Here is a 25,910-nt window from a genome sequence, read left to right as displayed (position 1 = left end):
AATGCATCCAGACCACTTAATAAACATTTTGGAACAAACTTAAAAAAAAAAAAAGAATTGTAAAAAGTTTTTGATTCCTAGGAGCCCAGGGATCCTCCAGATTTAGTGGAAATGTCTTCCACACTGCAAAAGTACATTTGGGCTCATTCTAGAGCAAATACATTTGCAAATAAAATATTTTGGGGGCTCCCAAAACAGCCCCAAGGGACTGCACTTTGCCAACACCAACATGAAGGATCATTCTGTATAAGATTAGATAAGAATAAAAAAACTAGGCTATATAGGCAAGGACAGATGTTGTAATGTTGCCAAAGTCAGATAGATGCCTTAATCTAGGTAAACATGGATGCCAAATCTAACTGTAACAAACTGGTAGCTAGTGTAGATCCTTTAGCATAGGTACGCAATAATATACTCCAGTCAGTAACTTGGTGGCTGCTTAGAGGCAGAATCCAAACCAACCTTAATGGGAGCCACACATAAAGTTCCTTACTGTAATCCAGTCCTGAGGTTACCAATTATCTTTGTTCAGAAATAAGTAGAGTTAGTATATGAGTTTAAGGTGGTAGTTAGCATTTCTGGCCAAGGAGTCATTTGGGCATCCGGTGAGAACCCTGGATCCAAAACCACTCTGAAACGTCAACCCCATTTGCCGTTGTGTGATCTTTGTACGCTGTCTAAATAGTTTTGCATGTGGTCTAGAAACCTTCCACATCAGTGAATATCCTCTGATGGTGATATAGAGAATACTGACAAAACCACTGAGATTTTTTCTTCCCTTTGATGGTGCTTTCCTTTGCCTTGGGGGTAGGGACTCACCATGCTTCTGCACCAAGATGTTAGATTATTAGGGCTTTAAAAATGTTTGCGAACCATAGAGCATGATACAGTAAACACAAAGACAGTCATAGGGCTTCAATTAGCACTCACCATGCTAAGATCAGTTTTGGCCAATTAAAGCAAAAGTTTGTTGAAGGGTGACTATTAAACTAGGGCCACAAAAGTTTAGCCTCTTCTAAATCTTACCAGAACAAAAGAAAAGCCCAATTTTAGTGTTCATTGTGCACACCAAGTGCTTGCATACTCTAACTATAAAGTCAATTGGAGTCATAAGGCATTTGGAATGCCCCAGGGTCAAAAGATAAGACTCCAAAGACCTTTATGACCTTTGGCTGGACTGGACTAGCATAGCTCTGTATGCCAAAATATGAGGACTGGCCAGTAAAAGCTTCAATTAGTGTAAAATTCAGCAGGCTTCCACCTCCACAACACTAGCCCCTGAGAGAACACTGCCTGGGCCCCATGCACACTCCATTGATAGCAGGTCACATTCAAGGACACAGTGTTAATCTTTAAGACTCTCCATGGAATTGGTGTGAGGTAGCTCAAAGGGGCCCCTCTGTTTGTTGTGATGGCCTCCATCTACAGGTCTGTTCCTTGGAAACTATGAAGCTGTCAAGCTCAAGGGTGAAGCTTGTGAGAACGAGACACAGGACTTTCTTGCCAACAGGGGCAAGGCTTTGGAACTCATTACTCAGAGAGATAAGGAAGACCACAATTTTTGCAACCTCTAGAAAATAGGGGAGAGCACATAGGTTCACAATGCTCTCTTTGCCCCTCCCCCCTTGGCACCACCAGAGTGCTGCTGTCATAGGTAGTAACAGAGGAACCTAAGAAGAAAATAAAATAAAGGAAAGAGCAAAGCACAGGAATGAATAGAGTGAAAAACAGGAAAGGATTTTGTTCATGTGGCTGGGTGGTAAATATGATCTGCAGAAAAACTGGTCCAAAATTCATGATAGCATATTAATGGGAACTCAGTGGGGTAGGAAGTAGCCCTCTGGTAGAGATCATGGTGGGGTGAGCCTATAATTTCTCTAGTTTTTAATCCAGATCATACCTAAAACAAAACACCCAGATATTACCAGTGGCCTTTCTTGATGTTGTTTTTTTTGGGGTGGTGGTGGTGGTGGTGTGTGGGGAGTTCTAGTCCAAAACAGTAACTTTTCTGAGTTCTGGTCCACATGAGAGTATGTAAACCAAAGTATACCAGCTTTCACAAATGCTCTTCTTGGGTAACTACCCTGAATGCTCTGCTTGGACATCTTTTGCTACTAGGTGGAGTGACAAGGTGCTTTTTAAAGTGCCTTTTTGGGGGCAGGATTGGAATAGCTGTTATTGGGATGCAATTACTTTCCAGTCCTCAATATATTCAGATTCTTTGGGATTTTACGTTCCAACTGCATACCTGGATGCTTATCCTGGGCTCAAGTTTGGATCACAGATGTTATTTTTAGTAATAGGTTAAAATTCGCTTTACCAATTTGAAAATAATTTACCCACATTTGAAAATTCTGAATGGAAAGAATGTGAGATTTAAAAAGTCAGAAAGTGTGTGTGTGTGTGCAGAATTAATGTAGTTTCACACTGTTTTAACTGTCATGTCACATTGGTATGGAATTCTGGGATTTCTAGTTTGCGAGATATTTAGCCTTCTTTGTCAGAGAGCTCTGGTGCCACAACAAACTTCATATTTCACAACTCCAGAGGATGGAGCCATGACAGTTAAAGTCATGTCAAACTGAGCCAATTTTGATTATCTCACATAAACATAAATCCATGGCAAAATAGCAGATTAGTGGCTCTTTTCAAGCAGAAACAACTCATTTGTTTATGAAAGGCGTTCAACAATTGCATACACAAAGGAGACACCCAATAGCTGTTCTGTCTCCTATGCTAGACATAAACATTTGCAGGAGCAACATCTAGAAAGGGGCCCACCTTGAAGTAATGACGAACCATGAACAGTGACGTTTAGCAAGTGCTTTCACATGCATTCTGACCTGGTAACTTTTTAGATGTTGCAGACTATTGCCAATGACAGGGGCAAGGACAGTGAAACCCTCAAGCTAAATGTGCACCACCCCCCCACCCCCCCACAGAGCATCTGGAGGCTTTTAGGGATCCGTCCAGCTCCCATTATTTTAAAAAAGTCTTCTTTTTAAAAACAAGAATAAAAAATTGTCTCTCCACATCCTAGGAAGCACAGGCAGCAATTTTACCATCTTTTTGGCCACTTTGGATTGTTCTAGGTCCAGGAGAAGTCTTCATCTAATCCAGAAATAAACCACAACCCATAGGCCTTATGACAATAGGGTCATAGGCTAGGATCCTTAGCTTGGTTCACTAGTGGGAGAGTAGAGTAGAAATATATCAATAAACTTATATCTATAATACTTACTTTCCTTCTTATGCTAGTGAGATCCTTTACTTGGTCTGGTCTGTGCATTGTAAAAGCCCTTCAGTTCATGGAGGCCTAGAATCCAAAGCATAATCTTTCACAAGAAGTGCTTATCTCCATGCATACCACTTCTAAAACCACACTGTAACAGTAAAACACTGTTATAATACTGCTACTAATAAGAATACTTAATATTTGTATAGTGCTTTCAAGTGCTGAAAGCACTTCATGCATGCATTATCTACTTCTAATCCTTGCAACTGCTCTTATAAAGTATTATTCCCACCACCCCACAAGCCCAGGTATTGATGATGAGTGGGGTGTCAAAATCTCAGGTGGTTATGAATCTGTGAATCTAAACTGATAGTTCAGGTCCCTAAATTGCTGGTTCACTACCTGTTAGGGCAATTTCTCACATTGTGAGCATGAGGTGGTTGTAGTATTATCACTGTTTCATTCCATACCTCTCTAATAAAGAAACCATAATGGAAAAGTAATATACTATGGGGGGGGGGGGAATGAAGCCCTAATGAAGGCTCATTTGGAAGTGCTGACAAAGGCACTGATCTTCCAGGTGAATCTTGCCTTTTTGTGCATGCATTAAAACAGTGATTCCCAGACTGTTATCCTCCAGGTGTTTTGGACTTCAGCTCCTAGAAACCTCAGCCAACTTGGCCAATGGTCTAGGATTCTGGGAACCAAAGTCCAAAACATTTGGAAGACCAGAGTTTGGGTATCACTGCATTAAAATAATACAAGCTGACTGTGAGATAAAATCTTCCACTGCAGTTGCACCTACCATGGTTATAAAGCATAGTGGTATACTGTTATGGATACTGGATTTCTTCTATGTATGTATGTATTTGTTTATTTAACAGTATTTATACCCTGTCCTTCAAACTAAAAGGCTGTCAGAGTGGCTTATACAATGTAATTTGACAGTTCCCTGAACTCAGGTTTACCACCTAAAGAAGAAACAAAATGATTCTAGGCTGCATCAATAGGAGTATAGTGTCTATCACTAGTGTCTATCAAGGGAAGTAATAGTACCACTCTATTCTCTTTGGTCAGACTTCACCTGGGATGCTGTGTCCATTTTTGGCACCACAATTCAAGACAGATATTGACAAGATGGAATGTGTCCAGAGGAGAGTGACCAAAATGCCGAAAGGTCTAGAAACCATGCCTATGAGGAGCAGCTTAAGGAGCTTGGTATATTTAGCTTGGGGGAAGAGAAAGTTAAGAGATGACATGATAGGGCTGTTTAAATATTTGAAGGAATGTCATATAGAGGATGGAGCAAGCTTTGTTTCTTCTGTTCCAGAGACTAGGGACTTTATTAGACTGGCAAAAAGATGGGAGCGTAACGGTGTGCTCCTGTCAATATTGTGCAGTAATGCTAAGATTATCACATGATGTTGCAATTATCACACAATCATTCTGTGAATAAAGAGGCATTCTAGTGCCACTTTTTATTCATGGGAAAATCCAGTGAATAAAAAGTGGTGCTAGAATGCCTCTTTATTCATGGGATAATCACATAATAATTGTGACGTCATATGATAATCTTTGCATCATTGCACTATATTGATGGGAGCATACCGCTATGCTCCCATCTTTTCTGCCAGTCTGATAAAGTCCTAAGACATGGTGCAGTGGAACTACAGGAAAAGAGATTCCACCTCAACGTTAGATAGAGCTTCCTGAAAGTAAGAGATGTTGGACAGTGGAATCTGCTGCCTCAGAGTCTGATGGACTCTCCTTCTTGGAAGTTTTAAAACAGAAACTGGATGGTCATCTGTGCTTTGATTGAATCTTCATTGTGTATTCCTGCATGACAGGGTGTTGGACTGGATGACCCTTGTGGTCTCTTCCAACTCTATGATTGGTTCTTTGTGAGAAAAAGAGAATGGCACTGGGGGACAGGATTAAGTCCAGTAGATCTGGCCTACTCTTCTCTCCGAGGCCACAGCAACAGTGGTTGGAATGGATGCAGGGCTCAATGGCACTGTGCCTAGTTGTTGTCTTCCTCAGAAGTCACAGCAGTGGCAGTTGCGATAGAGAGAGTGTCTTTCGTTCACTACTGGAGCTAAAGCATGATGGAACTGTGCCTGGACTCTTGTCTCCTTTCACGTTGACAGTAGTGACAGTTTGAATGGTAGTTCTTAAATGGTGAGCTAAACGTATGCAAATCCTAATGATTCAATAAGTCTATTATAGTTGGCAGTCCTAATATGATTCAGGCTATTGTTATCTCAGGCAGAGCTTGGGATAATTATATTTGGACTCATCTACATTTGCCAGAATACTCCAAGCTGTCCCAGAGATCTGGGCCCTGAGATCTCCTGCTCCAAATTGCCCCCTTACTTGCTGAAATACCAGAAGGATAATGTAATAAGGGGGGGGGGAATCATATAAGAGCTCCATTATAACAATGAACAGTATGTGAAGAAAAAGACAGGACAGAGAATAAAGGTGTATTAGAACAAGATATTTTTAAAAGAAAAATATCTTTCTTTTTTTGCTTTGGTCAATATAAAGGAAATAGATGTTTTCAACTTTCAGAAAATGAAGATAAGGTAGTAAGGTATTAATCTTACATTATGAATTAGACTGTAACTTTAAGAAATAGAGAGAACACTAAATGAAAGTAATAGGATATACTAAATAAATAAGATATAGAAAAGAAATACTCATATATGGATTGCCCTAGGAAGTAATGAATGATTTGTATCTATGATAGTATGCAGAAATGCAAGCAAGGATGTATAATTGGATATTTATCTTTATGTCTATGTAATATGTTTGTATATATATGTTTTTTTAAAACAATAAAAGTAAAAAAGCAACAACAAATCTCTCCTTACCTGATGTAGGTTTTTGGCAAACAATGGGTGGCTGCCCTCATTGTGAGCCAGCGGGCAGTGCTGCATTTTGCTTTGGGCTTTATGGAAAACCCAGAGTAAAAGGTAAGTCTTGTTAATGTGGGACAAAGAATGGAAACCCCGAATTGAGTCTGGGCATTGTGTAAAGAGCTTGGACCTGATTTGGGATTTGGGGGCTATGTAATGTAAATAGATGAACCAAGTCCAGGGGGAATTTGGGGTTTTTAAATAATTTAGACATGTCCTTGGTCTACAAAACGAACATGAACATTGGCTATGATAGCTGTGCAATGCTGGAAGCTGTAGTTTAAAAAAGTAAAATTTCCAAACTGCTTCGGGATCCTCGTTTTTGGTTGCTTTCTCTACTTGCTCCCTTTCACCAGATTCCCTTACTTCTAGCTACAAATCAAATGCTTATTATAACTTAAAGACATCAACATGACCTGGGTCCACCATGATTCTTCAGCACTCTTTTGTCATGAATCAGTATGATGCACTGGTTTAGAGTGTTAGACTGGAATGTGACAGATCCAGGTTCTAGTCCTCACTGAGACTCACTGGATGACTTTGGGCTGGATCATTAGAAGAGAACTGGGGATAGAAATGCAACTGGTAACTCAGTAAGCAAAACTGACTGCAAATACCACTTCATAGCGTGGATCTTGTTTGGAAGAAGGAAGGAAGGAAGGAAGGAAGGAAGGAAGGAAGGAAGGAAGGAAGGAATTCTTTGCTAATTTTCTTCTCAGAGGAAGCAACAAATACTTTCAGCATTTTTTCTTGCTATGCTTTGAAAAATGCAAAGTTCAGCATTTGCTTTGACCAAATTCCACATGTGGTTGTGTGTACCATTTCTCCACAGAAAACAGGATTCTCTGCACAGAAATAATGGTGGATTCCAGACCGCCCAAAAGTACGTACTTGGCGCGTACTAGGGTTAGAAAGGGGCGTCCTTTCCAGACCCATCTAACCCTAGTACGTGCCGAGCACGTACAAAATGGTGGTGCCCATTCTACATGGGTGCTGCCATTTTGACGTAGCGGACACTTAGTGTCCGCATGTCGCGGCGCAAAAATGATGCCACAAGTGTGCCATTGGCACCTTGTGGTGTCATTTCTGCACCGCAAAAAGAACCTGCTTTTTGCGGGTTCTTTTTGCTGCACCAGGGTATCACATGGTTTTTCCTCTGCGGTTCCCTGATGCAGCAAACACCGGCGCCAGCAGACCACCCTTTTGGGCGGTCTGTAAAGCGCCAATGTTAGAACATATCAGCAGAAACTAACAGCAGAAAAAATTATTTTCTGTGCAGAATATCCATGTGAAAATTTTGTGTAGACTAAATCCTGAACTGCACAAACTTGCCTGAGTTTTGGACACTTGAGAAACACTTTTTTAAAACCAGTTTTTGAATATTTTTAAATATGCTTCTCATGCCAGACAGGCAAGTTGATTTTACTGTCTAGGAGTGAAGTAGGAACTGTGGCAAGGCAGTTCATTTTGGGCAACACTTCTTGTCACCCTTAGACAGCAAAGCCAATGATGAGGGATTATGGGAACTGCAGTTCAAAAACATCTGGAAGAAAACAATTCCCTACCTCCTGAGATACAATATATCTATTATGCAGATGTTTAAGAATTGGAAGCAAAAATGTCATCCCTTTACATTAATGGGTCATAGTGCAAACCTAAGCCACTAGAACAAGCATTTTCTAGTTGCTTTGCTTGGGTTTAGTCTGAACTTCAAATGACCTAGCCAAGTGATGTCTGAGCTGTCTCTCAAAATAGGTTCAACACTCTGTGTAGCACATTTAAAGTTTGGACTAAAACCCAAAGTGGGTTCACCACTTTACTTACATCGAAACCCCAGCTGAAACTATTTACAGAGAAATTTGATAGCCCTTTGCCCCAAGGAGTTTATAATCTAAACATATTTCAGGGAAGATAGCTGTAGGAGGCAAGGATGATGAAGACGAGTGCAAATAAAAAAAGAATATGCATTAGTTCCAGTTAGGCCCTGAACAGACAGCCCTTTTAAGCTGTCATCCGGGTGGCTTCAGAGCCCAGTATTTAGATGTCACAAGTCAAGAAGCTGCCCTGAAGTCAGGCAGCTGCCAGACGTAGGTGGCTTCACTCTGGCAGCATGGTTTTTATACAACGCATGCCACCAGAGCATCATGAAGCCACCATGGGCCACAGCTGAAAAAGGAGATAATCTTTTTCACTCCATTTTCGGCTGGGTTCAAGGAGGATTAGGGCTGCAGCGTGTGGTTGCTGTGGGCTCAATCCATTTTTGGAAGGGGTGGCTTCAAGCCACTCCTTCTATCCCATCTATTTCTCCCTTTAGACATACCTGGCATCAATAGAACACAATGACTATGAAGTTGTGCCCCAAACCTCATGACATATGACAGCTTAATCCTCAATTACACCGGAGGTGTAACCTCATTCCCACTGAGTGCAAAAGAAACTAGGTGACTACTAGGCACACTCCCTTTTCCTGGCTGTCCCTGAGTGCCCAGTGAGCCTTATGGTATTGATCAGAGCTACTCCATCTGTGCCAGATGTGCAAGAGCATCTAGAAGATATCCAGGTGTAGCCCCCTGGTCAGTGGCTGCTCTGGTGTACTTGGGAGAAAGTGGGAACAAGGGAGCCTCCGATGGTCTCTCCAGTGATGGAATAAGTACAGTGGATTTACACCCTGCCAGTGTCCTTGCTGGATCTGGACCTATGGCAAAAGAACCAAAGGAAGAGAAATGTGTTATCATGAATGAATGTGTTCAAGCAAGTAGTCGTAGATGTAATGAGTAATAAGGGCTAAATAATGTAAGGATAGAGATAGTGAGAGAAAGATGGTAAGAGTAAGAGGTCATCTGAAGAGCAGATAACTTTGGGTCTCTTGGTGATCAAATGAATTGGATTTTAATTGTATATTGTAATTAATGTAATGTGGTTTTAATTTTATGTTGTTTTAATAATTTTACTATGTACACCGCTTTGATCACTGCGGAAAAGCGGTATAGAAATAATAATAATAATAATAATAATAATAATAATTATTATTATTATAATGCAGGATCAGTATCTGGTGTGTTAAATCTACCAGGCCTATGTTTTGGACACAGGTACATGAAGAAAGAAGTTCATGTAAGAAAACATTTCTGGAAATGTCTCCTGATAGAAAGCCTTGTTGTCTAATCTCTGCTATATGATGGTTGGCTACAATTTTTCAGTGGCAACTAAAAGGTACTTTGCACATGCTTAAGGTAATATCTGCATTATCAGATAATATATTTCATGTTCTGGCCTTAACATTCAAAGCTGACTCCAGAGCTAATATCTGTTGACATCTCTGTCTTGAATTTAACCTGGAGCATTTGTCTTTCAACAGTGCAATACTAATATGGTAACAAAAGTCATTTGGAATTAACACTTCATGGAATTTGGTTCCGTGTTAAGGTTCAAAGTATTACACTATCTTATCTTTGAACCACAACTATTGCATGGAATAACTAATAGTAAAGTATATGAATGAAAATATCCTGTTGTTTGTTCCATGGGTTGTTGGTGTATGGATTCTTCATCTTTTCTACTCCTGAGAATCGAAAATAATAACAAACAAATCTGATGTGTGCAGCAAAAGGGTCTGATGCATATAAATGAAAATGGCAAAGACCTCAGTGGAATGAAAAATGAGAACTGAATTCCCCTCCCTACTGAACAGGGAAAGAATTGTGATGAAATATAATCATGCTCAGGTTGAAAAGACAGATGTTAAAGGTTCTTTCTTGATAGATTTTCACTGGCTATGTTGGAAACATATATAGCTTTTCTCTGCGAAGATTTGGTTTATTAGCAAAAGTCTGGCTAAAATTTCAGGATTTAAGAGACTACCAATAAAGTGAAGATTGACATTAACCAGACCAGGCTATAAATACCACACAAAGAGACCAAACAAACCCTCTACTCAGTGAACTGGCCAACACAGTACTTTATCACTAAGCTAATAATAAACCAAATAAGGAAGAAACCTGTTGTCTTTATAGGATCTGTTCAATCAAACACTGTTATTTTGGTATGATATAAAGAGCTTCTGAGGGCTCTTCTTTGTTCTGGATCAGCTGCCTTCTTTAGATTCAGGACATGTCCCCCCCAGCTCCAACATATGGGCTCACAACTGGTGAAACAACAGTTCTCACAGGAGCTGATGCTGTGTAGCAGGGAGACAGAACTGCGACTGAGGAAATTTCTGGTTCACATCTTAGCTCTGCCACAAACTCACTAGGTGGGCTTAGAGCATGACACACACAAACACATGCACATGCACACACACACAGAGGGAGACTCAGTTTCTTGCCTGTAACATGGGGATAACATCACTGACCTACCAAAAGAGTTATTCCTATTGTAAGTGGATGGATTTCTCAGATAATGCACATGAAAGATTTTAGGGCACTAAAATAAATGTTGCTTTGAATCACAGAGTTGGATGGAACCTCAAAGGTCATCTCATGTTCATCCCCTTGTCAACATAGGAAATCACATGCTACAGTAACTTTTGTAGGTGGCCTTCCATGCTATGCTTAAAAATGACTAAGAAAGGACACTCTGACACATTCTAAGGCAATCTTTTGCACAGATCATACTGCCAAAAAATTCTTCCTATTTTTTAATCAAAATACCTTTCTTGTACTTTGGTCCAAAACACACTGCAGAAATAATCCTGTTTGAGACCACTTTAACTGCCAGGGCTCAGTATTATGGAATCCTGAGAATTGAAGCTTATTGTGCCACCAGAGCCCTCTGACAGAGAATGCTCAATGTCTCACAAAACTACACTTCCCAGTATCACCTACAGGGCAGTTAAAGAGGTCTCAGACTGGATTATTTCTGCAGTGTGTTTTGGACCTTTGAATCTTTTGATTGAAGTCTCCTCTTTGGGAACAACAGTAAAAAGAAAAGCATTATGTGATGTTATGCCCCAGAGATATATGTTCTGCAACTAGGGATGTGAAAAACTGCCAATCTTATTTTTGTTGTATTTCTCAGAATCCCACTATCATTTTCATCTTGTCCAAGATATATACTGGATTGTGATTCATTTTTACAGCAAAATATATGCATGGTATTTCTTGAAATACATCAGGAACAGGAAATCAATCAGGACCATCAGTTCAGACAACAAATGTGTACAGTGGGCCCTTGGTATCCACTGGGGGCTGGTTCCAGGACCTCTCATGGGTGTCCAAAATCTGTGGATGCTCAAGTCCCATTAAATACAATGGCATGGTAAAATGGTGTTCCTTATATAAAATGGAAAAAATTATGGTTTGTTTTTTGTCATTTATATATCTTTAAAATATTATCAAGCTGTGGATGGTTGAATTCATGAATAAAAAATGTGTGGATATGGAGCACCAACTGTAAAAGTAGAAGTAATAGGCCATAAAAAGATTACAGAAAGGCTAAACAAATTGATTTATTTATCATATAGAAGACGGCAAAGAGAAGCCCACTTATGAACATATCCTGTCAAAGATGAAGTTTGGGTAGTAAGTCTCATTGAATACAGTGAGACTTACATCTGAGTAAACACACATTCATCTCAAGGGTCAGCTCAAGGAGTTGGAAAAGATTTGTGTATGTGTGTATGGAATCAGGCAAGATAGCCCTGGTGAACCCCATTAACTTGAAAGAGAAGGATTATGTAAACCAAGAATTAACATAGCTCTCTTTGATGTTCCTGGATGCACAGTGAAAACCAAGAAGAGTATTCTCTCATACCCTGCTCAAGTTGAGGCCTGTTCAAACTCTTTTAGATTTAGTAACCTGTATGCATTTATACTCTACTTTCTAGTTTGCATGTTTTTACACTTTCTGTTTGTATGTTTTCCCATGCCTACCCTTTCCTGCATCACTTTAGCCTGCAGCCATTTCTGTCTCTCCTCTCCCTCCTCCATAAATCTATATGTATGATAATGAACAAATGATTTGAAAGGAAGGCTACTTTGTATGTTTTTCAAAGAGAATTATGCTTATTTCTTTTTCTGCTTGATTCCTTGGGTGAGAAGATGGATATGGGACTAGTTGTTCAGCTTCTGCCTTGCCAACTTCATTAGCCTGCATGTGAGATATTCTACCATCTCTCACATTTCCCACATCTGAGGATTTGTTGTTCTGTGCTTTCAAGTCATTTCTGACTGATGGTGACCCTGAAGTGAACCCATCACAAGGTTTTCTTGGCAAGATTTGTTCAGGGGAAGTTTGCCATCGCCTTTCTCTGTGGCTGAAAGAATATGACTTGCCCAAGGTAACCCAGTGGGTTTCAATGGGCAGAGTAGGAATTTGAACTTTGCTTTCACACAACCTTGTCCAACATTCAAGCCACTACCACATTGGCCCTCTCTGAAGCCTTGCCCCTCTTTTAAAGGGGCAGTATATTACAAGAATGGGAGGAAGGGTGGGGCTATGGAGTTGTTTGTTGGTCTTGGGCCTCATTAAATGCTAGGCTTCACAGCTGGCCAGCTCAAGTTTTGAAAGGACTCCTGGAAAGAATCCTTCAAGAGCAGGAGTAGGGAAGCTACTGGGATGGGAGTATGGTTTCTAGTGGCGGCCAATGGTTTATGTGCCAAAGATGCTGCAAATCTGATCTGGGTTTTATTTCTTACTTTAAATCAGCTAACCAAGGTGCAGAATTTATTTTGCAGGAATGTGTTCAGTGCTTTGGGTATCTTCTTTAAAATTTGGAATGAAACCCAAAGCAGGTTCACAACATTCTTGATACGAAAGCTATTGGCTACCATTGGATCCTCCTTCTCACCACGACCACAGCTTGAAAGGTATGAGACACATCTATTGTAATAATATGGAAATTTTTCACCCTTGGCATCAAGGACATAATGAAATTATATTTCAAAAGTAATGTGGCAGGTTGTAATGAAATCATGTTATTGATATAATGGCTAAGGTTTTCTAATTACTTTCCTAATGTTACATGTAATGGGCATTTTCACAGGTTTGATGCCAATACCAATCCTGTGAGGGATTTTTTTTTTTTTTAAAAAAAATGCAATAGACAACAACAAAAAGGAATGAGCAACACGACAGATAATACTGCAATTTTTTTTTCAAACTGTAATGAGAAATAGTAATAAATTACTTTTAAAAAACTGTGAAAGATCAGAAATGAATTACTAAGGCCTGATACAGATGGGCCAGAAGCAGTGTGGAGGTGCCGATTCTAGGGCTCGGGAGCATGGAGCAACTGCATGCTCTGGAACCCTAGTATGTATGGATGCCACCATCGCCGCCATGATGATGGCACCGCTGCGCAGCATCCGGACATCGCTGACAGGAAGTGGCATCATGGCGGCGCCCCTTTCTGTTTGTGACGCTGCAAAAAAGAAGCTGCTCTAAGCAGCTTCTTTTTGGTGGCGCATCTGTGCTGCAGTGTGTGGATGCTGTAGCACAGATGCAGGGCAAAAACGGGCAGTTGTCCGTCTGTACTGCCCCTAAGTTTCTGCCTCTCGTTTTCCTTCCTCACCAAGGGAAGAAGCAAGAAGATTGATGGTTCCTTGGTCAGCATTACTGGCTGGAAGAACTAAAGTTATTGGTCACTCAGGAGCTTTAAATGCCAGCTAAGAGCCTGGTCAATATGGGGAAGCAGAGAAGGAGTGAACCTGGCTGCATAGCTAGACAGTATGGATTCTTCTGCATGCTTCTTAGAGCAGGAAGGGAATGTGACACCTCTGCTTCCCCAGAGCTTGGAAAAGTTACATTTTGGAGTACAGTTCCCATCATACCCCAAAAACTAGGTGATTGCAGAAGCTATAGTCTAAGAATATAATAGTAACAGACTTAAATAGATAGCTAAAAACAATTGTATATCAGCTTACTAATTAACACAAAGACTAAAATTATATAATATTTTGTTTCCAAATACCTTAAGGCACAATATATTAATAGAAAAAACGTAGTAAAGAAAAGATAGCATAAAAAAGTAAAAAGGAACTGAGATAACACCCAAAGGACTACACATGAGGAAGTAACAACTGATGTTTTGGATTTTATAGTAGAATTTTTTGGAATTAATGAATGTTTACGATTTTGAACGTAAGTAATGAAATGTTAATATAAATATCGTGTATGGTGCCAGTGTTTATTATGATGTCAGTGTATGCACATTTTCCTTTTTCTTTTCAATTTTAGAAAACTTAAATAAATAAATAAATAAATAAATAAATAAATAAATATTTTTTTAAAAAAGGAAAAGGATAACTCTCTAGTTTTTACTGTAGCAACCTTACAACCTTCTATGATTCATCAGACTGCATATGTATTATTCATCCTCAGCATTTAAGTATATAACATACAGATATTAAGTTTATGTGGACACACATTTTGGATATTTTTGTTGTGTGAATCATAGAATGATAGAGTTGGAAGAGACCACAAGGACCATCCAGTCCAACTCCCTGCCAGGAATACACAATCAAAGCACCTCTGACACATGGCCATCCACCCTCCATTTAAAGACCTCCAAAGAAAGAAACTCCGCCACTCTCTGAGGCAGCATATTTCATTGTCAAACAGCTCTTACCATCAGAAATTTCTTCCTAATGTTAGGCAGAATCTCTTTTACTGTAGTTTAAATCCATTGCTCCATGTCCTAGTCTCTGGAACAGCATAAAACAGTCTTGCTCCATCTCAATATGACATCCCTTCAAATATATAAACATGGATATCATGTCACCCCTTAACATTCTGTTCTCCAGGTTCAACATGCCCATAACATTTTCTGGTATTGGGACTGGATTGGCATGCTTTACCTCTACACTACCTCAAGTTTTCCTGATGCAAGACTTCTTGAGAAATTTAGTGTTCTCTACCTACATAGAAGTCTGTGGCTTCACAAAGGAAGGAGACATTCTGGATTCCAAGGAAACAACTTCTTTGAGTTGCAAATGGACACTAAATTTATTTGACTTTGAAAATCTCCCAGTGACTGCAAGGCCAAAGGGGGAGGTGCCAATCTGCAGATAGCCCTGCCTATCATCCAAACTAAGACCCGAAACAGAAAATGCAGGCCTATGACTAACATCTTCAATTTTTTTTTCTCTTGTTTGCCTGATGAAGAAATAAGTGTGACTTTGAAAGCTTGCAACATGTAATTGTGCATTTTGGTTGGCCCAGTAAAGATATCATTGTTTGGATGTTATTGAATTTGCTATCTGGCCAACACGGCCACCCCTAGATTTTTTTTTTTTATACCCTGCTCTGTAAGCCACTCTCATAGGTCATGGTTTCAAATCATTTCCAATTTATGATGACCCTAGGGTGAATCTATTACAGGTTTTCTTGGCAAGATTTGTTCTGAGGGTTTGCTGTCTACCCTTTTTTCCCTAAAAAATTATGCACATACAGCTTATTTTTGCTGTATTTTCAGGTTATTATCTGAGAACTTATTCTTAATAAACAGCATCACTATAGAAAAAAATGTGTGAATGTGTACCCATTGAATTACGAGAAGCATAGGGCCCCAGCCAGTAGGGTCCTTGGGTCATTTGCTCCAATTGCACCACTGATAATCCGGTCCATTGTGTGAAATTTTAAAGAATTTTTCAAGCAATTTGACATGGGGATCCTGGGGTGGATGCTAGAAGAGTGGTGGGCTCCTTCAGAGACCCACACATCTCACAATTGAAAACTGGGACACCTGTGGTGAAGCAGCACCTGAGTGTGAGACTTTTTAAAAGCAGATGAAAAAGGGGGATAACAGAATATCTATTAGGACAGTTGAAGGGTTTTGAAAAAGGCTCCTTCTCCCCATACCTGGTGCCAGCCTTGTCCATGCTTTAGAACAGAATGGAAGATATTTCAGCAAATGTTGCTTGTTACACAACCAGGTAACAAACAAGAGCTGCAGAAATGTCCTCTTCCACATAATCATTAAATGTAAAGGAGCCCTTCCACTCGTTGGTGGTATATTAAGTATATATCAAAATCTTAAACATTATATATAACCAGCATATATTAAATATCTCTAAAATACATCACACTATTATGTTTCTTCTGTCCATTTCTGTTATTAACATTTTGATATTTTGTAGTCACTGGTTATATAAGAAAATGTGTTTTAAAACACATTTAAAATATTAATTACACATGAGTTCTGAAAACACACATAATATTGACAGATAGAATGGATGTATAGTCTACATTAAATGGAATATTTCAGGGTCAACTGAAGGTCATGCATTTGCCCCCAGAACCATTCCCTGTATTGCTGGGGCCAACCATTAAAGACAGAATTCAAGGCTTCTTCCACCAACTACTACCCAATAACTATGCCTTGATATATCTTTGTTACTTATCAGTCACTGTTATGACTACTAAAAAGGTCACAGAGGACCTATGGCACCATAAAGGTTATTTTTGTTATTCTAAGGAGGAAGTTTAGACATCTGATATACTACCAAGATAATGCAGACACTCGTCCTAATTTTGACAACTAAGCTATACTGTGGCTTGCTCCAGATTTAAACAGAAAGAAGGAAAAAGAAAAGAAAATGCTGTCTTTTATTTTGTCTAAAACCGTATGAGATTTCAGACCTTCTCCACCAGTTGTCAGATTAAAGGCTGTCAGCTAAGACTTTACACTGACCATATAATTATTTCAAAATTCAAATGAGAAATACATTATTTGCTTCATTTTTTGGCACTTGACATTTCATGCTTTGGTTATGTTTTAAAATATGTACTAGTGTTGATTATTACCATTTGGTTGAAAAAAAATGAGCACCTTGATTCTTGCTTCACAGCATGCCCAGTACTATGGAGGAAGGAAGGAAGGAAGGAGAAAGCAAGCAAGCAAGCATGTGTACAACAATACCAGAAGATGCAACAATAGCAGATCATGGAGATTATCACATTGCTTTTCCCTCAATCTGGACAGGGGCTGAGGCTGGACTGGGACCATGTATTACTGCACAGCTCTTTGCCCAGATCATTACCATCCTGTACCTGATCAGACCCCATTACCATAATGGAAAAGAAGCATTTTTAGATAAGTAAAAAAGAAGTCCTGATCTGGCATGGGATGGTAACGATCTGGGTACAGAGCTGTGCGAAAGACATGGTCGTAACTCAGATTGGGAAAAGACAGCCAGTGTGATAATCTCCCATATAAGTGATCTAGAGGAAACAGTTTCATTTTTATGACAGAAGCCTAAATAAGTGTTTGGGTCTGTGTCACCATGTCAGTGGCCAGAACAATCTTCATCCTAGGTTAAAAATATATGAAAAAAGTTTCATTAAAATATTCATATTTTGCCCTATATCATAGGATCTCAGGATAATGTGAAGATAAAAACAATGTAACCCACCTTGATCTCATTGGAGAGGCAGGGTATAAATAACATTATTATTATTATTATTATTATTATTATTATTATTATTATTTAGAGTAATTCATTTTTAAAACAATATGGAATTGTTTTAAACCATTGCACAATTTAACAATAAAATTATTAGTTGGACAAGTAATACGGTCCCTCTCAGTAAGTGGATTCTGGGAAAAATCTGATGCGTGATGCCATATGCAGTACAAGATTTGTTAGGTAGATATCAGAGATCAACAGAGGATGAAAATCATCATGGAGGAGTAAACTGCACTCCTTTCCATGGTTTATCCATACAAAATTGCCCATTTTCATTTTAAGAACTTGGGTGCATATTCTACATTGTCTATATAGTTGTGAATGTGTAACTAAGTTGGCTGCCACACGGCAGACTTAAGACAGTTTGATAATGCTGTAACTGTCATGGCTCCATCCTATGAAATCCTGGGATTAGTTGTTTGTTGTGGCACCAGAGCATTCTGGCAGAGAAAGCTAAACATAGCAGGCCCTTGGTATCCACTGAGGTTTGGTTACAAGACCCACCACCACCACAGATATCAAAACTGTGGATGCTTAAGTCCCATTATATACAGTGGAGTAGTAAAATTGTGTCCCTTATCTGAAAATGGCAAAATCAAGGTTTGCTTTTTGGATTTTTTTTTGTTTTTGTTTTTGTTTTTTTTGGAGGGGAGGAATATTTTCAAGCTGTGGATGGTTGAATCCATGGAAGTAGAATTGTGGATACTGAGGGCCAACTGTAACCAAAGCATGAACCTACAAATCCCAGAATTCCACATCATTCAGACATAACACTTAAAGTGGTGTCAAACTAATGTGTAACTGCAACCTATGTAATATCTACTGGCCTGACCCATCACACATACTTTACCAGGCAGCAGACACATTCAGAGATGGAGGTCTGTTGTGACAATTGCAGCGCATTAGGATGACATTTCAATTTGCTTTCCTTCCAGTGAGCAAGGCTGCCACAATCAGAATCAGGCCCCCTGTTACAATATCTTGTCACAGTCTTCCTCAGTGGTGGGAGGGGTGTGGAACTATACTCTTCCTATGTCCTGATTGCCAGTTATACAGGTCTCCATTTCTTGGTGCAGTTGCTGTTTGGTAAAGTACATTGGGGCCTTCACAATTGTGGCAATAGTGCCATGATCATTACTATGTATTGTTAGTGAATACGGAGCAGTTAGAGATCTGTAACTCTAAGAGCCTTTTTGCATGACAAAAGAAAGCTGAGCTGCAGTGAGAGAGAAGCAGCTTTCTCCTTGCCTCCCCATAGGTCACTGAAGCAGTTCTGTTCTCCTTCGGGATAAAGATGGTCATAACAGTGTCCCTGTTGTCAAAGGGTTTTTCAGCACAGCAAAAGATACACTTTTATGACCATCTCCCTCAGGAAGAGAACAGAAGTGGTTTCATGGCATGTGGAAAGGCAAGGAGAAAGATGCCTCTATCTCATGGTATCTCAGCTTTCTTTTGCCATGTGATAAGGTTCTTAAAGGTCCAGATATCTAACTGTTCTGTATTCACTTACACTACACAGTCACAAACATGGCACTATTGCCACAGTTGTGAAGGCCACTCTCTAGCTGCATCTCAGCTTTGGTGGTTTTTTTTTTTTTGGGGGGGGGTTGACATGTGATAAGGCTCTAAGGACTTTATCCCTTGGGGAAAATCAGGGAAAATTGTGGATTTAAACAGGCATTATCCTGTGAAAATTGTGTAATCACGGTGAAGATTTTCACACGATGTTGAGATTAACAAGTATTTAGCCCAGCAATAACCACTGGAAACCTGTGAATGATTTGTTGCTGGTTCTTACCTGGTTATTGCTGGGATAAATCCTCTTTAATCACAATGTGTGTGAAAATCTTCACTGTGATTGTGTGATTTTCACGGGATAATGTTAGTTAAAACCCCCGCTTTTCTTTCAATTTCCCCTTGTGTGATAAAGTCCTAAGTTACAAATTGGTAATTGCAACACAGAATATTAGTCATCAGTTGTGGTTTTGTCATATGTGTTTACTTCTCATGACCAGTTAGGACCACAGCAGTAAGATCTGGGATCACACAAGAGCAAGATATTTGCTTCTGTACATATGAGAAGTGGTATTGATGTTAAATGGAAATTGTTGTGTCCTATCTCTTCAAGAGTTGAGCTCAGACAGTCTCCACACTAACCACCTTTAGAAAGTTTAGGACAGAACCTAGATGGAAAGGTAGAGACCACATCACTACCTCAGAGGCCAATCTGATATAGAACAATTTAGATTGTTTTACTCTGCATAAAGGAGCACTATGATTCTATTGTAACTGCCATGGCTACATCCCATGAAATCCTGAAGTTTGTAGCTTGGTGAGGCACTAGAGCTCTCTGGCTGAGAATTCTAAATATTCTTCCTGAAAAGGAAATCCCAGGATACAATAAAGGAATCTTTGGCCTGTTACAGACTGCCAAAATAAAGCTGCTTCGGGTCTCTTTGGAGATATGCTATTAAAATGATGCATGCATCCTAAGAATCTGGAAGCTGCACCAAAAGCTGCACTCCAGTGCTTAGGAATGGAGTGTGGCTTTGGTGCAACCTCCGGACTCTTAGGACCCATGCATCATTTAAATAGCATACCTCCAAAGAGACCCGAAGCAGCTTTATTTTGGCAGTCTGTAACAGGCCATACTGAAATAAATGTATAGCATTTAAGGACCAGGTCAAGCCTGGTGTATTGGTCAAATTTTATGTTTATCTAAAGTCAGATGTCAACAGAATTTTTTAAAAAAAATAAATAATGTTACCTGATGCCAACTATATGTACTGCTGTTTCCCATATGCAAAAGAGATTTTGAGAATGCCCGCATAATGAAGAAAAAAAATTAATCACAATCAGTGATGCACAGTATTGCAGCATTTTCATCCCTAACACACACAAAAAAACCCAAAACAAAACCCCAACACCTCCCCTGCCGCACAAACACTCACGCCTACTAAATAAGTAGGCTTCTCTGCAGTTAAATCATGCCCACAAAATATTATTTATATACTTGTCTTTCTAGCTAGGCTTGAGGTGTTGTTTGGACAAATCTTATTAGAAGACAAAATAAAAACGTCCATCAAGAAATTATGCAAAAGGGGAAATGGACACACCAGCTGGGTAAATCTATCATATGCTGGCCAAATAAGAAAAAATAGGGCAACAAGCACATTTAATTAGCTGAGTGAATGTCGTTTGTTGAATGCTCAAAGCCCAACCTTCTTGCTAATATTAAAATGTACCTAATTTTCTGTAGGAAAAAAAATAGTCCCATCTGAACAGGCCTGACCACAGTCAATCACACTAAAAGCCACTGGTGCTTAATTTGATTTACCAATATAAAATGCAAATGAGGTGATTAAGTGGAGTGGCAGACTGTGCTGGGCCTCTTTCAAACCATCAAGTTAAATGCGAGCAGACAGCAAACTGCCCGGGCAAAGAAAATTTTAGCATATTCGTTTGATTAGTGTTACAAAAATTTAATTAGATTGGCTAATTACTTGACAAATTGTTCTACACTAGAGAAAAGGCAGAACATTTTTTATTCGTGGGAGAAGGTGGGGAGGAAAAGTTCCTCTGTGTATTTTAGCCCAAATGCTATTTGCCAATTTGCAAAAGCATTATTAATTGAATGAAAGATGCTACAACAGGCCGCTAACAACGAGAATGTGTATACTGCAGATAATTAGACCAAGTATACACAGCTAGATCAGTGCATCCACCATAATCTGTCCCATCTAGAAAAATTAAGTACAATGTTTTCCTGGGAGACCATGTCAAAGCTGATTATTGCGAGGTCCCTGGATCTTACTAAGCAGTGTATTCATCAGCAGAAGATACCTGTTATATCAAAGCAGGCCTTTATACCTATATGAACTCTCCTCTTATGCAGCACCATTATGCCACACTAAAGAGCCAAGAAAAATCTGCATTGCTCAGTTGAGAATTTAGTGTTTTCTGTCTATTTAGCAAGTCCCCTTAATGTTCTCTGCCAAGAGAAGGGAATTTTCCATATTTGTAGGAACAAACTATGGCAATTTGATTATATTTGACCATTCTGGGGTAGTCTCTGTAGCCACAGCATACTGTGAATAATAGTTGTAACACTATATTGAATCCAGACTCAGTTATATTTAGAATAAACTCATTAAAATCACTGGGACAACAGACATTGCTAACAAATAGTCCATTGGTTTTGGTTGGTTTATTTAAGCATGGCGGTCTGCATCCAGCCCAATGTATGTAAGGCTAAATTCACTTGTTAATAGAGTATACCTGCTGGACATACATAATGTCTATCAAGTCACATTCATTCAATAAATCTACTTTACAGTCACCCCTCCTAACTCACGGATCTGAGATCTGTGACCTCGATTATGTGTGGAGGGGCAACCTCCATTATTTTTAATGGTGCTTGCGCCTGAGCTACACACACAGGGGCATGCCCTATTCAAGCATATGAGGCCTGAATACATGTGAGTCTCTGTTTTCACAGTGGGGGGTCTGGAACGAATCTCCCACGCAAATGGAGGGCCAATTGTATTTGGCCCTTAGTGCCATATATTGCTATTACATGCATATCTATTCAGATGCAGATCCAATACAGCATATCCACAGGGTATAGAATCACAGGAGGGCAGTTCAATCCTATACTTGACTTGGAAAGTGAGGTCAGCATGTCCACAGCATGTCAGGCTCTTGCATGAAACTGAGGTTTTATGCAATGTATATTTTGTTTAAATTGCAGAATTTGTGACTGGAGATGGGGGAGAACCCATTTGGCATTTTAGATACTGAATAGATCACCCCTAAGGGGTGGCCTGCAGCTGCCTCTTTCTTCACCAAATCAGGGCCGCAGCAACTACATGCTGTGGCCCTAATCTGACGTTTTTGCACATCAGAAAGGGTGCAATAGCCACTGGTGCTATGACTTTTTGGCGCTCCTTTGGTGCTGCATCATCTGGACGCAGTGCCAGAGGAGCGCCGTGACACCGCCCAGAATGTGGCCGGGTGTATGGCATGACGTTGTTGTTGGGGTGTGTGTCATGTGGATGCCATGCCCCCACTCTGTCCTGAGGCCAGTGTTTATCACCAGTCTGTTGAGGCTGCTAGTCTTGTATAAGAAGCAACAGTTGCTGCCATAATGCAGAATTAATACAATTCAAAACCACTTTAATTGTCTTGGCTCCATTCTATGAAATCCTGAGATTTATAGCTTGTTGTGCCATCAGAGTTCTCTGACAGAGAAGGCTAAATATCTTACAAAACTAAGTGTCGTCTTGCTGCCGAAACTAGGGCTCCGGAGCAAATGGCAACCGCATGCTCCAGAACCCTAGTATGTGTGGGCGGTGGCCTAATGGCGGCCTCCTGTCCACACGGGGGCCACCATCTTTACATAAGTGACACGCAGCATCAGCACATCCTACACATTGCTTATGTCATGAGTGCGCCAGTGGTGCACTCACAATGTAACCCAGGTGCCGCAAAAAGAATCCAGAAGAACCGGGTTCTTTTTACTCCAGAGGAACATCACACGGTTTGGCAGCTGTGGCATCCCTCCGGAGTTAAAATAGGCACCTGCAGACCGACATTTTTGGGTGGTCTGTCTCGGCCCTATGAATCCCAGAATTCCAAAGATATGAGCCATGGCAGATAAAGTGGTGTCAAACTACATTCATTCTGCAGTGTAGATGGACCCTTCATCTCTCAAGTGGGTAGTATTTGCCATACTATGATTATTTTCAAACAGAATATCAGCAATGGTGAGATTTCTTTTCATCTTAATAGAGAACAAAGGAGCTGCAGCTGGATCTCCTCTGAGGCTGGAATTCTAGGGTCAAACAGATGGGCAGCTTGGCGTGGCTTTTGGCTGCTCCAGCCCTGGTCAGACCCCAGTCAGACACCGTGATCCCAAAGCTGGCCAGTTTTGCAGCCTTCCACGGGCTGCCGGCAAGGAGTGGCTCCCCCCCCCTGCCTTTTGCGTTTGGCTTTTCCCAACCAGAAGCACTCTCTGTGTGGCTTTTGGCTGCTCTGAGGACATGTGTCATCTACCCGTCTGTTTCAAGTCTTTGTCTTGGGCCTCTGAGGGGGAGGGCCAGTACTTCCTAGGGACCCTGAGACTGCATGTTGAGATGGGCAAAAATTTTCCATTTAAATATCCACAGACACCCTTATAAAAATTGTGGAAGCTGAGCCAACATAGTCATCCCCAAAAAGCAAGGGTAGGAAGGCTACTGTAGGAGGCTACTGGGCCACATTTGCTTCCTTCCATGAAACCTTGGAGAACCACAGCTCCATAACCCTCAAGAAATAAACTGCCCTGTAGAAGGTGCAGGAGACATTTTCACCATATTTTGTCTTCCTGAGTAATTTTGAATCCAGGAGAGGCTGTTTCAGCAACTATAAATGACTGGATGTTACTTCCTGTTGCTACTTGTTCAAGAAAAAGGCCCATGGGGAAATACCCTCCACAACTGTGCAGAGCATTTTGAGGCAATTGTTATTGAGAAAAAAAAACATTTTTTATGCCTGGGGGGCACAAAAAGAACTTTGGGGGTCTGCATGCTTTCCACTGGCCACACCTTGTCCAACTAAAAAAGACCCTAAAGAGTAAAAATATACAACTGAGAACTAAAGTTAGAATCGCCTAAGCCATTGTATTCTCCATTACCATGTACAGATTTGAGAGCTGGACAGTAAAGAAAGTTTATAAAAAGAAAGTCTGAGATGTAGTGCTGCAGAAGAATGCTGAGGATACTGTGGACAGCCAGAAGATGAACAAATGTGTCCTTGAACAAATAAAGCCTGAACTCTCCCTGGAAGCCAGCATAATCAAGTTGAGGCTGTAATACTTTGGCCATATCGTGAGAAGTTATGACTCACTGGAAAAGACAATAATGCTAGAAATCATGGAGGGAAGAAGACAGAGAGGAAGACCACATGGTAGATGAGTAGACTCTATTAGGGAGGTCATGGGTATGAATTTACTGGACCTATGCAGAGTAGCAGAGGATATGGAGTCTTGGAGATGAGTCATCCACTGTGTCAGCATGAGTTGGGGTTGACCTGAAGGCAGTTAACAACAACAAAGAACAACAGTAAAGCTACTGCTTCAGATCTTAGGTATTCCTTCATCTAGTTTTCTTGCTGATTTCATTTTAATATTTTTATTTGTTTATTGTTGTTTAATACTTCAACTGTGTGAGATTGTCTTGACGAGGGGGAAAATATATGTTCTAAGGCGACATACATGTACCTCTTATTCATTTCAGTACAGACCATATTTCTCCTGGATTGTACCATGGCTTCATATATCATATGGCTATTTTGTGATTAGGGCTAACCAAGTCATTTATTCAGAAGTAGAAAAATCTCAGCATCCTTTTTGTTTGCTTGTTTGCTAAAGAAAAAAATCAGGTTTCTGGTCCTCAAGATGTTGAAGAGAAGCTTGAATACATAGGAGCATCTCCGGTACCTCAAAAGGTAGATAAAGAGTAGGCAAGCAGAATTTCTGTCTGTCTGTCTCTCTCTCTGTGTGTGTATATGTGGTAGGGACAGGTAAGCATTCTGTCCTATAAATAACAGAAAATCAGGAAATATCTGCTAAACTGTTTTTGACTATTGGCTTTTCATATTGCACAATTCAGGCTAGCTTGTCTCAGACTCTGGATCAGAATTTATATCTCACATATTTCCACAGCATTCTGAATACAAACAGCACTATTTCCACTTCTTGCTTTTTCTCTTTGTATTCTACATGCTGCACCAGCTACCATTTCTTTTCAGGAGACTGCATCTGCTTCTGCTGGTTTTCAGCGTAACTAATCAACCTCTAGTGACTCAACCATCATGATAATATAAATAGATACCCACTTTATCTGCTCAAGTGGAAAAAAAATAAGGATCATATTGTATAAACATAACACATTGGAGCTAGCAATTAGATCCTGCATTTAACTCAGGTTAAAGCAATGGCAGCGGAAGCCATGGGGGGATACATGAAACCTGTGTGAACACGACTCCCCTATATTCATGCAGGCATAAAATATTATTTCTCACAATTAGCCATTCTCAACAGCTGGCTCAGAATGCCAATTCGTTTAAAAATGTATAACCTAAATGAGCACAGACACATAAAAAGAAGTGTAATGTGGAGAGCAAAAATAAAATAAAATGTACAATAAATTCCCCAGCCATTGCTCTTTGTCAGAAAGTCATGTTGTCATTGCAAGTGTCTCTGGACTATGAATGTGTTCTGTGTTAAGACATAGCTTAAAATATCTACTGAGGTGGCAAGGGAAGGCAAATAATATCTGCTGACTTCTTATTTCCCTCATGGCTACTGAATCT

The sequence above is a fragment of the Sceloporus occidentalis genome, unplaced genomic scaffold, assembly GCF_023333645.1.
Source record: "Sceloporus occidentalis isolate IW3139 unplaced genomic scaffold, rSceOcc1.0.p SCAF_1, whole genome shotgun sequence".
Lineage (NCBI taxonomy): Eukaryota > Metazoa > Chordata > Lepidosauria > Squamata > Phrynosomatidae > Sceloporus > Sceloporus occidentalis.
Note: the sequence above shows the minus strand (reverse complement) of the source record.